Source organism: Dermacentor albipictus, chromosome 8 (assembly GCF_038994185.2).
Source record: "Dermacentor albipictus isolate Rhodes 1998 colony chromosome 8, USDA_Dalb.pri_finalv2, whole genome shotgun sequence".
Taxonomy (NCBI): domain Eukaryota; kingdom Metazoa; phylum Arthropoda; class Arachnida; order Ixodida; family Ixodidae; genus Dermacentor; species Dermacentor albipictus.
The window spans coordinates 134,919,022-134,930,979 of NC_091828.1; positions in this window are offsets into that span (position 1 = coordinate 134,919,022).

Sequence of the window (11,958 nt, forward strand, 5' to 3'; positions counted from 1 at the left end):
GAGACGAAAGACGGGTGAACAACGTCCATAGTTGCTGCAGAGTCCCGAAGTGCACGGCACTTCTTGCCGTTTACCTTAATTTCCTGCACATAGGGCTCCAATAGACGTATGTTTTTGTGAGTTTCCTGTATCGTTGCAAAAGCAATTCTCTCTGTGCAGCTTGCAGCGATGTGCCCTTGCTTTTTGCAGTTGTAGCAGGTTAACGGTTTCCGTTTTTCAAAAAAACGCGTCGTATCATTTCGCTGTTTTGTTGCAAAAGCAATTTTCTCTGGGCAGTTCCCAGCGATGTGCCCTTGCTTTTTGCAATTGTAACATTTCCGTTTTTCGGGCTTTCCGGAAAACCCATCTCTCCTATCTGCCTTTTCTACGCGCACTGCCTTACTGTGCAAGCTGCGGCGGGTGTAATACTCTTCCGCTAACTCTGCTGCCTTGTTTAGCTTAACCTCCTTTTGCCTATCTTGCAGCCAGAGCCGGACATCCTCATCAATGCAACGGTAGAACTGCTCCAACGCGATGCATTCGACAATTTTGTCGCGGTCGTCGTAAACCTCTTCGCCCTTCAGCCATTCCACCAGGTCGGCTTTTAGACGAAACGCGAAGTCAACATTCGACTCCTTGCCCTTTTTTGCATACCGGAACCTCTGCCGGAAAGCTTCGGGCGACAATTTGTACTTCCGCAGTAGCGCTTCCTTCACATCACTGTAGCTCTCAAACGCCTCTTTCGATAAGCAAGTGATTACGTCTGATGCCTCCCCAGGAAGCAACGCTAACAGATTCTGTGCCCAAAGGGATCGCTCAATGCTATTCCGTTCACACACGTGCTCAAATTTCACGAGGTATTTGGCCATATCCTCTCCGACGACAAAGGGTGGAAGTTGATCGCGTATTCTTGGAACGTTAGAAGTGAGACTAGGCGCCGGCGAGTTATTTCGGATCTCCAACTCTTTCATTTTAAGCTCGTGCTCACGTCGCTCCCTCTCTCTCCTTTCCTCCTTTTCCTCCTCGCGAAGTTCCTTTTCTCTCCTTTCCTGCTTTTCCTCCTCGCGAAGTTCCTTTTCTCTCCTTTCCTGCTCGCAACGTTCCTTCTCCTCCCTTTCCCGACGTTCATTGATATCCGCCCAGGCCTCTGCGGCTTCCTCAGCCGTTACGTCCCCAGTCCTCATGACCTCAAGGATCGCATTCTTTCTTTTGGTTGAGCCCAACTCAATGCCCAACTCCTCACAAATTTCGAGAAGTTCCTTCACCTTGTACTTCTCCATCGTTCACACTGTCCTCCTGCTGTTTACCCTTTTTGAATATACCTGCCGTACGCTACTATAACACTACTAGTAAGACATATGCAAGTATTTCACACACTGCCCTGTTTACCCCCTCAGCATCCCCTGGTTTTCAAAACACTCTTACTAGGCTTGAAACACACAAGGTTATCACAATGCAACACCAAATCCTTCCCTAAGCTACTATAACCTGTGTCAGAGAAAGTCTGGTGTTTGAGGTAAACTTCAGGCACTCACCGCGCCGAGGTAGCTGATGCCGGTCAATCCCGTAGCTGCCATCCAGTGTTACGGACTCCCAACCGGTGCCACCAGTGTTACGACACCCAACCGGTGCCACCAGTGTTACGAACTTCCAACCGGTGCCACCAGTGTTACGACATCCAACCGGTGCCGCCAGTGTTACGAACTTTGCACCGCTGCACCACGATTACGGCTTTGTGGTCCCGTAGCGCTCGTCACCCGTTTCGTGACAGAGCGTTGGTAGCGAAGACTCCGAGCCTGGCGTCGATGAGAATAACAAAAGGGACTTTATACATTATATACAGGTTATCATACAGGACATGAACGGGTCGGCACTGGGGCCGAGTGCTCACAACAAACGCGACTGTTCTCGCACGACGACGTCCGGCGAAAACGCGTGACACATCTCACCCCAGTCGGGAGCGACACTCTCTCCCGGTGGGGTCGGCGGATCCTGTTTTTCAGGCAGCGCGTTGCTGCTTTTATAATCCCCGAGGAACCATTGTTACTCAAACGGCCCAATACAAAGTCAGCACACGACGGGCGTCCGAGGGGTCCAACCAGCGACCGCGCTGGCCACCCGGTTCAAAGTTCGCGCGCGCGGTGACCTCCAGGCAAAGGGAGGCGCGGCGCCGGGCTGTCTGGCACACGCTGACACGTCCAAACTTGCGGCTTGCCGAGGCTTCTCCGCTTCTCCCGCAGGACCCGCTGCCTGACGGCTCAGCATCTTGACTTGTGAAGGGAGAATTAGGGCGCTCGCAGGATAGATTCCGCATCTTGCAGATTCGGAATCCGGGCTTGTGGTAATGGCACAACAGTGGTCGCCTTTATATGCAGGCCTATGTCGTCGTATCCGGTGTTCTATCTGTGTCGTATAAGCTGAGTCTCATGTTAAGAGGCACCGGTTTCTTGTCGTCGTCATTGACCGCAACCTCTAATCGAGCCCCCACTGCGTCCACCTGAAGGATCTTTCGGCTAATGCTCAGGGGTTAAAAATTCATGTAGGAAAACATGGGTAGGGTAGCTAGAATTGGGAGGAGTGAAAACCGGCAGCTCCAAGCTTGCCGGGCTGCGCGTTCCCACCGCAGTGGCGCTGTCATCGGTGGCGCGGTACGCGGAGAGTACGCGGAAAGGATTGCTCGAGGCGCTCCTGTGCCCGAGGCTTCGGCGACGTCGTTCGTAGCTAAGTACTCTTTCATCTTTATTAGCTAGTGTTTCGAAGTGTTTTCTTTTGCATGGAGTAGGGGCGCAAATTTCGAATTCTTGGTAAGAGTAGTAAACGTATCGGCTTTGGCTAGGTCTGGTGACTCCCCCGTTAGGCCTAGGTGGTAGGCAGGACGTATATGATAGGCTTATTTCATTCTTTTAGATAGCTCTTCGGATTCTTACATGGGGTAGGGAGTGCATTTTTTTTTTATTTTTGTTTGGTATAGCGGTCGAGGTCGGCTTTGCTCGAGTGATTTGGCGAACTTGCTCGTTGGGCCTAGAAACGTAGGCCTAGCGATGAAACCGAAGAACGTGAAGGCCGCGGGGGACGGGGACCAAGTGCAGTGCGACGAGTGCCTGCGATGGTGCTTCCTCGACGAGACTAACCTCCAGAATTTAGCAGACGTGGAGGGGTCTAGCTTCACGTGCAGGTCGTGCGAGGGGGTCAGGAATGCCGTCGAAAAACTGGAAGGGAATTGGGCGGCTAAGTTCGCAAAGCTTAAGGCAGACCTGAGGGAGGAGCAGGAGAAGCGGGTAGCACTGCAGGCGAAAGTTGACAATTTTGTCAAGGTGGAGGCGGCCCAGGCCGCGCAGTTAGTAAGGACTGTGACCGAGCTTGAGGAAGAGAAAGAAAGGAGCGCCAACCTGGAAAGGCGGCTCGATGCGCTTGAGACGCGGGCAGCGGAGAATGTCGGGTCAGGACATCAAAGTGGTGTCAAAAACTCAATGTAGGGGAGACCCTACAGGCGAAGTGGAAGGCAGGCAGCCAGAGCAAGCCGTCGTCAGCTCGCCGCGCAGCGAATCGGCGTAGTTATAGCTAAGCAGAGCAACACGCCCCGACTGAGGCGACGCTGCAGCCACATGGGCGCCAGTGGGCGCGAAGAGAGGGGCAGCGGACACAGGCTGGAGGGGAACGGTTCGCACGCAGAAGGGTCCTGGTGATAGGGAACTCCAACGTTGGGAGGGCTGAACAAGGCGTGATGGAGAGAGTGAAAGCGGACGGGCGAGCACAGGCGCAAGCGGGCAAGGGCATGGCGGAAGCAATGACCAAGGCTTGGGAAGTGGTAAGGGACAGCACGGAGAGTGACAGCTTGGTCATTATGCATGCTAGGCTCAATGACGTGCTTAAGGGGAGAAGCCAGGACCTTCAGAAGCACATTGAGACTGGGCTGAGTAAGCTTAGAGAGGCCTCCGGTAGGGTACATGTGACCATATGCGCTTATGGTCATATGTCTGGCCATATGACCATATGACCATATGCGCTTATGACCATATGTCTGGCCCTGGACCTCCCAGAGGTCCAGGGCCAGACATACCAGGTAGAAATGAGGGTGGTTGAGGCCAGTCGGTTAATTAGGAGTCTGAGTGGACGACTCGGGTACAGCGGGATGGAGGTCAACAGGAACGTGTACGGAGCCGGCTCCCGGCCTTTTGCGCAGGATGGCATTCACTACAGTGGTGCCACTGGCAAAAGGATAGGGGGGAGGATGGGTTGCCAGGCAACAGCTTTCTTAGGGGGACACAGAGCCCTGAAAGAACCACTGTAGGCGTGGACGATTCGAGGCAGGAGCCACTAACAAGCAAACATCGGTACTGTAGGAGAGGCGACAGCAATAAGCACCAGAGCCAAATTAAGTCAGACATAGGGTTCATTAACATGCAAGGTGGCAGAAATAGGCTAAAATGGGGGGAAATCGAAGAGCAACTAAGGTAGGAGAACTTAATGGTTTATGTGTTTGTAGAGACACATCTTAGGGACATGGAACAACCACCCTGTAACCCTGATTATGCATGGGAATGCTGCAACCGAGTGCAGGGTAGCAGAAAGGGTGGTGGAGTTGGAGCACTCATTCATAGAAATACAAATTGGCAAAGGGTCAAACAGGAATGCAAGGAGCATTTATGGCTAAAAGGAAAAGTAGCAGGGGCGAAAACACTTCTATGCTTCGTATACCTTTGCACAGGATCAAATGCTAAAGAGGAAAAAAAATGTTGGACTGTATAGCCGCGCTCATCAATGGGCTAGGAAAAGGATGTGAGATAATTGTATTAGGATACCTGAATGCGCATGTTGAAGATATGGATGGACACACAGACTCCACAGGTTACATGCTGCTGCATATGTGTGAGAGGCATAGCTTAGTTGTCTGTAACTCTACTGAAAAGTGTGACGGGATCATAACGTGGGAAGTAGGGGGTCGACACTCGACAACAGATTATGCGTTAATGTCACATAGAATGTACGATAGATTAGGAGCCATGATTATAGATGAACAGGGCTCCAGAAGTATAGGTAGTAACCACAAACTTATCAAGTTGAGTTTTAAGAGGGAAACTAAAGCACGAACGACGCGTGAGGAAATGCCAGATGGGATTTTTTACTCGGAAGACGAAGTGGAAATAGTGGCCAAACAAATTGAAGAGGAAATATCGGAGACTACTGAAACTGATTGGACTTACCCAAAGTTAATGAGACTATTTGGGCGTGAGCTAGGTAAGGCGCGAATCAGGAAAACAAGGCAAGGGATACGAAACCTCAAGAGCTGGTGGGATGAAGAGTTTAAGATCATAAAGAAACGTCAGGAAGCCTCCAGGGAACATAGGTATTCCAAAAGTAAGGAAGAGCCTGAAGCAGAAGTAGAGAGGAAATGGGTAAACTACATAAAATGCAGAAGGGAAGCATCCTATTTGATCATCGAGAAAATCAAGACAAACGGGTCCCACTGGCTGTCAGAAATAAGCAATAAAAAAGATAAGCAGGCAGCTAGGAAATTCTGGCAACATCTGAACTCCCTGGGTAATAGGACAAGCCTAAAGCAGAGGTATATAGGAGCAGCTCGAGGTACTTGGTTAGAAGGAGAGGAGGCAATGGAGCATATAGGAACCATGATGAGGGAAAAATTTACAGAACAGAGAAATGGTACATGCAGTATGTCGCAGAGAGATAGACCGGTCAATCCACTGCTTTCGCTTGGACAAAGAGAGTGGGAAAGGGCCAAGAAGAGGGTACCAAGTAGCAGATCGGCAGGTCCGGATGGTATTCCAATTATGTTAATAAAGAAATTGGACCCGAAATCTAAGAAAGCATTAAGGGAGGTGGTGAGCCAAAATGCTACTGAATGGTAAAGAACCTGACGAATGGAGGCTAAGTAGGATGAGAATGATATATAAGGGAAAGGGGGACAAAGCTGGCATAAATAACTACCGGCCTATAACAGTGGCGTCAGTGGTTTACAGGGTGGTTATGCAGATTATAAAGGACAGACTGCAGGCATGGGTAGAGCACGAGGAGCTGCTTGGAGAGCTACAAAATGGGTTCCGGAAGCGTATGAGGCTAGAAGACAATCTGTTCTCACTAACATAGTGCATTGAAATAGCTGAAAAGGAACAGACTCCTATGGCTGGCTTTTTTGGATATCAAGGGAGCCTATGACAGTGTACTTCAAGAGCGCTTGTGGGGCATTCTGGAAACTTTAGGAATGCAAGATGGAGTAACCAATTTCTGAAAAGAAATCTATAAATGTAACCGGGTGATTATACAATGGGAAAAGCAGGTTTCGGAGCGTGTAATTATTTGGCGGGGGCTTAGGCAGGGGTGTCCATTGTCACCTCTGATGTTTATGCTGTACCTACAAGGTTTAGAGGCCAAAATACAGTAAAGCGGACTCGGCTTCAACCTATCATTTTTCAAACAAGGAAAACTGATTGAACAGTCATTGCCAGAACTGATGTACGCGGATGATATTATATTATTAGCTGGCAATACAGAAGATCTGCAGGGATTGATGGACATATGTGGTACAGAAGGAGACAGATTAGGCTTGAAGTTTGGCAAAGAAAAATCAGCAGTCATGATTTTTAATGATAACATTTGCGGTGAGCATAAGATACAAGAGGCCACGCTGGAGATAGTCGATAAGCACAAGTATCTTGGGGTGTGGATAAATAATGGCATTAGTAGTATCTGACAGAGTACGAAAAATATGTAACGACTAAAGGTAACAGAAGTGCAGCGATTATGAAGAGTAGGGCACTGTGTAACTACAATAGGTATGAGGTAGTACGAGGGATATTGAAGAGGGTAATGGTTCAAGGCCTGACTTTTGCCAATGCAGTTCTATGTATAAGAGCAGAGACCCGGCAACAGTCGGAAACTAGGCAACGTGGTGTGGGTAGGCTCGCTCTGGGAGCACATGGCAAGACACCAAATCTTGGGGTGCAGGGGGATCTCGGATGGTCTTCTTTCGAGGGCAGAGAGGCTAGTAGCAAGGTAGCATTTGAGAAGCGATTGAGAAAAATGGAGGAAATGCGGTGGGCTAGGAAGGTTTTCAGTTACTTATACACGAGGAATGTTGACACAACGTGGAGGAAGCGAACTAGAAAATTGTCAAGCAAATACTTGGGCAGCAGCGCGGGGACACGTAAGGAATCATCCGCCAAGAAAAAGGTTAAGAAGACAGAGATTGGTATGTGGAAAACAGAGATGCAAACCAAATCAGCATTACAGACATACATGAAGCAAGAAATAGCCAAAGAAAATATTTACGATAACTCTAAGGGAAGCTCATTGCTGTTTGAGGCCAGGACAGGGTATACTGCGGACTAAAACGTACCGAGCCAGATACCAGGACATAGATTTGTTGTGCGGGTTGTGTGGAGAGGAGGAGGAAATGGCTGAACACCTGATACTTGCTTGTAAACAGCTTCACCCTGCAGTTGAATCTAACGGGTAACTATTCAAAGCTTTGGGTTTTAAAGACAATGAAAGTAAAATAGACCTTGAACGGGTAGAAATAACTAAACGGAGGCTATCTGATTGGTAGATAATGTCAACGCAAAAGTAAAGGAGTAAATACATAGGTGTGCATGCATATAGTACCATTCAAGGCTAGGTGGCGCGCACCGCCGCCCGATTCAAAGGGTTGAGCCTCAATCATCCATCCATCCATCCATCGGTATGTCCGGGACAAGTGTTGAAGTGACGGAAGCTCAGAGTGAAATTAATTACGAAGGACGACTGACGAATATGGACAAATTGGAGAGTGTTCAGATATTTTTGAAGGAAAAACATTGATTCACAGTTGAGAAAAATAACTAGGAAGCTCACCAGCAGGTATGCGACCGGTATGGTGAGCAACATGGCAACAAAGAGCGTCAAGAAAAATGGAAAAGAAACCTGCTTTGAGTAACTACTTAAGATCAAATTAATAAATCAGGAAAGAAACAAATTATGCTAAATCAAAGGGAAGCTCATTACTTTTCGAAGCGAGATCATGATGCCTTGGAAAGCGTACTCATAAGGCGAGATACAACAAGAAAGAAGAGGCGTGTGTTGCTGCGGTAAAGCTACGGAAACGATAAAGCATGTTTTATTAAATTGTGAAGTTATCTGCCCAGCCGTGGATTTAGGCACATCTGGCCTCCTTGAAGCCCTTGTTTTCAGCATAGGCAGGGGGAAAGTAAACATGGCTGCAACAGGAATTAATAAGAGGCGATGGGAAGATTGGTGGAAGTAAGTTAGGGAAGCGACAAACAACGGAGGCATACAAAAATGGCTGTGGCTTAGCTAAGGTTAAGCCCAGGATGCGAAGCATACTAGCCTTTATTTTAGTTGTTGAACCACTGTTTAGCCTGGTGAACTGCTGTTGCTTGGCTATATTTGGTTCGGCGAGACGAAGAAACAACTCATGGGTTACTCTGCTTCGCCTTCAAGAGTGGAACGCGACAGCGTTCCCGTCGACTAAGACAATGGGCTACGGCGCAGCGACTACGCGCCCCGCATTGGACGCGGTGAGCGTCGAGCAACGCAGCGTTCGGCGCGGCAACGAAATGTGCGCCTGAGCAAGCGACGCACGCCTGAGCCTTAGAAACAGCTCGTTTCTAAGGCAACACCGCATTCACTAGAGGCGCTTTTATACCGCTTTGAAGCACCGTACTCGTGGCTCAGTGGTAGCGTCTCCGTCTCACACTCCGGAGACCCTGGTTCGATTCCCACCCAGCCCATCTTGCAAGAGTTGAGCCAAAGCCACCTAGAAACAGTCTCTGTAGCACGCCCCAACCTTCGCTTCTCATTACAACGAGCAGCTCTGTCTCCAGAAGGCATCTCACCTCGTGAGTGTCTAGCAGAGGCAAGCGCAGCTGCTTATACACCGCCGCGACGCCGCGAGCGACGTCGCGAGTTGGAGCCCCGTTTCTCCTCTGTCGTGACGTCACGGTGTCACGTGGTATTGAAGGCGACACCGCCGCGCCTGAGGAGCTGGGTTGAGCTCTCGTAATATGCTTCGCATAAAAACAAAGTTCCCAATAGGGGCTCAGAAAGTTTGATGATAAGAATTCTTGCCGTGTTTTTTTTTTTTTGGCATTGCACTTTCTGTGGCATTGCACTCGCGTCGATCGTTGCTTTTTTTTTCGCTGGAGCAAGCGTTCCTATGGATGTGAACGCTAACCAACGATGTTGCCTTTTGACGATATACCTCTCTCACGTTCAACAGCTATAGATCGCAGTACCAGCGCTAACCTTACGCAAGTTATCAGGCCACGATAGCCAAGATATAGCGCAATTATTCTTCAATAACGTGTTCTGAAAGTATAGCATTACTAGTATAAGTTTTGTGAAGGCGCAATGATCTCACCTTTACTGGGTTTATCGACTTACTTGCAGAAAATTATCTACACACAGGTAGCTCTGTTGGAAGGGGGGCACCTTTACGGCCTCTCCACCGTAACACCGCTCATTTGCCAATATTTTATTGTTTCACTGCTCCGAGATTGCACTAACCCATGAAACGTTGTAATGGCTCTTACTGAGGCTTTTATCTCAATAGTGCGAATGGCCATGTCCGTATATACCTTGCACAATGTCACCTTTGCATTGAACCTTAGTTAGATCATGCAATCCCGGAAATTATGCTCAAAGTTGTATAAAAATTCAGACAGCACTTAGTTTCGTGGCTTCCACGTGTAACTTTATTTTCAGCAATTTAATTATGATTGAGTCACTGGCTGGTGTTGCTTTAAACTACACAAGGATCCAGTCTTTTTTTGTATTCTCACTTTCTTCTTGGTTTAGCCCCTTTAAAAGGAAATGAATCCTTGTAACTCTGCGTGAGAAAATCCTGGTCTTCTTTTTCTGGCGGAATATTATGCTGACAGTAAATTAGGTCAGCCAGGAAAATGCTACAAGTTTATTGAGGTGGCTCCTCCATCTATCTCAAGCACAACAATTTGTGAAAGGAAACAGGCGGTATATGGACCCCTGACAAGCTGCGCAGTATAGTACGACATTGCATTTTGGTTCTGGAATGCTTGCTATTACCTATACTCAGATGGTTGTAGATAGAGTGTTTGGCATGGACGTCACCGGTAGTTTCAAGATCCGCCATGTTTGTTATCATCAAGTCATACTCGCAATCCTCTGATGCGCTTGGGTCTCCGGCTGAAACAGCAGTTAGCCGACTTCGTTCCTTCGGCAAACTCTTACAAATGCATTTGGACTGCTTTGGAAATATAGTAGACACCGCATCATCTCTTAAAGTAGGAATATCGCTTTGTATTCCGACTTCCTCTTCTGTGACAATGTGCACGAATTTCTGCACGAATTCTCGCATGGTGAACCTGAAGAATAAATTTGAAAATAATATGTGACTCGCAAGACAAATGCTTTAATATAAAATTATTTGCCGAGTTTCTAAAAGCGCGTCATATATAAGCTGCTATTCCCGATGCGCGTTACACACTTTAATTGCAGTGTCAGTAGTGAAGGCACAGACGCGCTTAAATAGGATCAAATCGCTTGAATTGCGTCAAAGTATCTTTCACAGATAGATAAATTCTCCTGCAAAATCATGTTGGCGCCCTTGGGATAGCCCGTTCCCAAGCTGCTAATTTCTCTTCGCATGCTGGAGCACGAAAAAGTGACTTTTTCCGGGCACGATTTGTAGCTTGAATGGCATACTGGTGCAAAACACTGTCGCTGAGTTTTTCTTTCGCTTTTGTTGATGGCATTCTTCACGAGGCGCGCTAACACAAGAGAACTTGCACAACCACGTGAACTCCAACAATACTGCGAACCAATTGCGGCACACATGCCTTCTCGGCCACGCCACAGCGCCCCCGAACGTTGTGCCCTACCTCACCCTACAGGAGGGGATTCGCACAAGGCGATACTTGCAGTCAAGGGAAACGCTCCGTGCTCTTCACACCTCCCAATTCTAGCCAGCTTAACATGGGGTGCACCTGTGCAATCCATGTTGCAGCTGTATAAAGCACGGTTCCGGTTGCCTATTCGTTACGGCCTGCCAGTCTTGTCAAATACATGCCAGAGCAATATTCGCACTCCGGAGAGCATACAGGGTCAAGCCCTGATCACGGTATGCTTTATCTCGAAGGACTTCCATCAGCAACGATCGGCATCGCCAGAGACCATCTGCCTCCAACTCCCGTATCAGCCGAAGGATACACATTCACTATCTTTCAAGGATCCCCGACCATCAACTTGGTTTCCCTGCTGGCACAAAGACTCCAAGATGCATTGTCACGCCTGATAACCGCTAAGCACGAGAGTATGCCATCAACTTATGCACTTCTGGTGAAATCTTATTTACCCTTTGGTGCCTTCGACAACCTTAACCGTACCTGGAAACTCCAGGAATAACTAAGAACGCTAATCATTCGTCAGTTAAAGCAGCTGACACTGCTAACATTGCGATAAATATACGGAGGCTGCATCCATAATTATACCGATGCGTCGACTTCGCATGCCAGCTCAGCAGCCGCTGCTCTAATTAGGCAACAAAATGGGTCACAATAAAATTCAAGGTGTCACACATAACGACATCCACGAAGACAGATATTGTAGCTCTTCGTGTCACTGGGAACTATGTCAGTGGCTAAACACCAGAGAAACCGGTTGTGTTTCGTGACTCAGAAGCAGCTCTTCACAACGTCAAATATGCTTTACGTCACAATACACACGAGTAGATATCTAAATTAAGATTGATTTTCAATCAGGTTATGGACGAAGGGCACGACATCATTTTACAGTAAGCTTGCGTGTCGAATGGGGTAATTTCGGTAACGATTTCGCTGGCAAGCCACATTTAAAGGCATGACACTGTGTTACCTTTCTCCCCTATCTTTTAATCACTATGTCCACGTCCCCCAGTACAGGGTGGCAAACCGGACGCGTCTGGTTAACCTCCCTGCCTTTCCTTCCTTGCGTTTCTCTCCCTCTTTC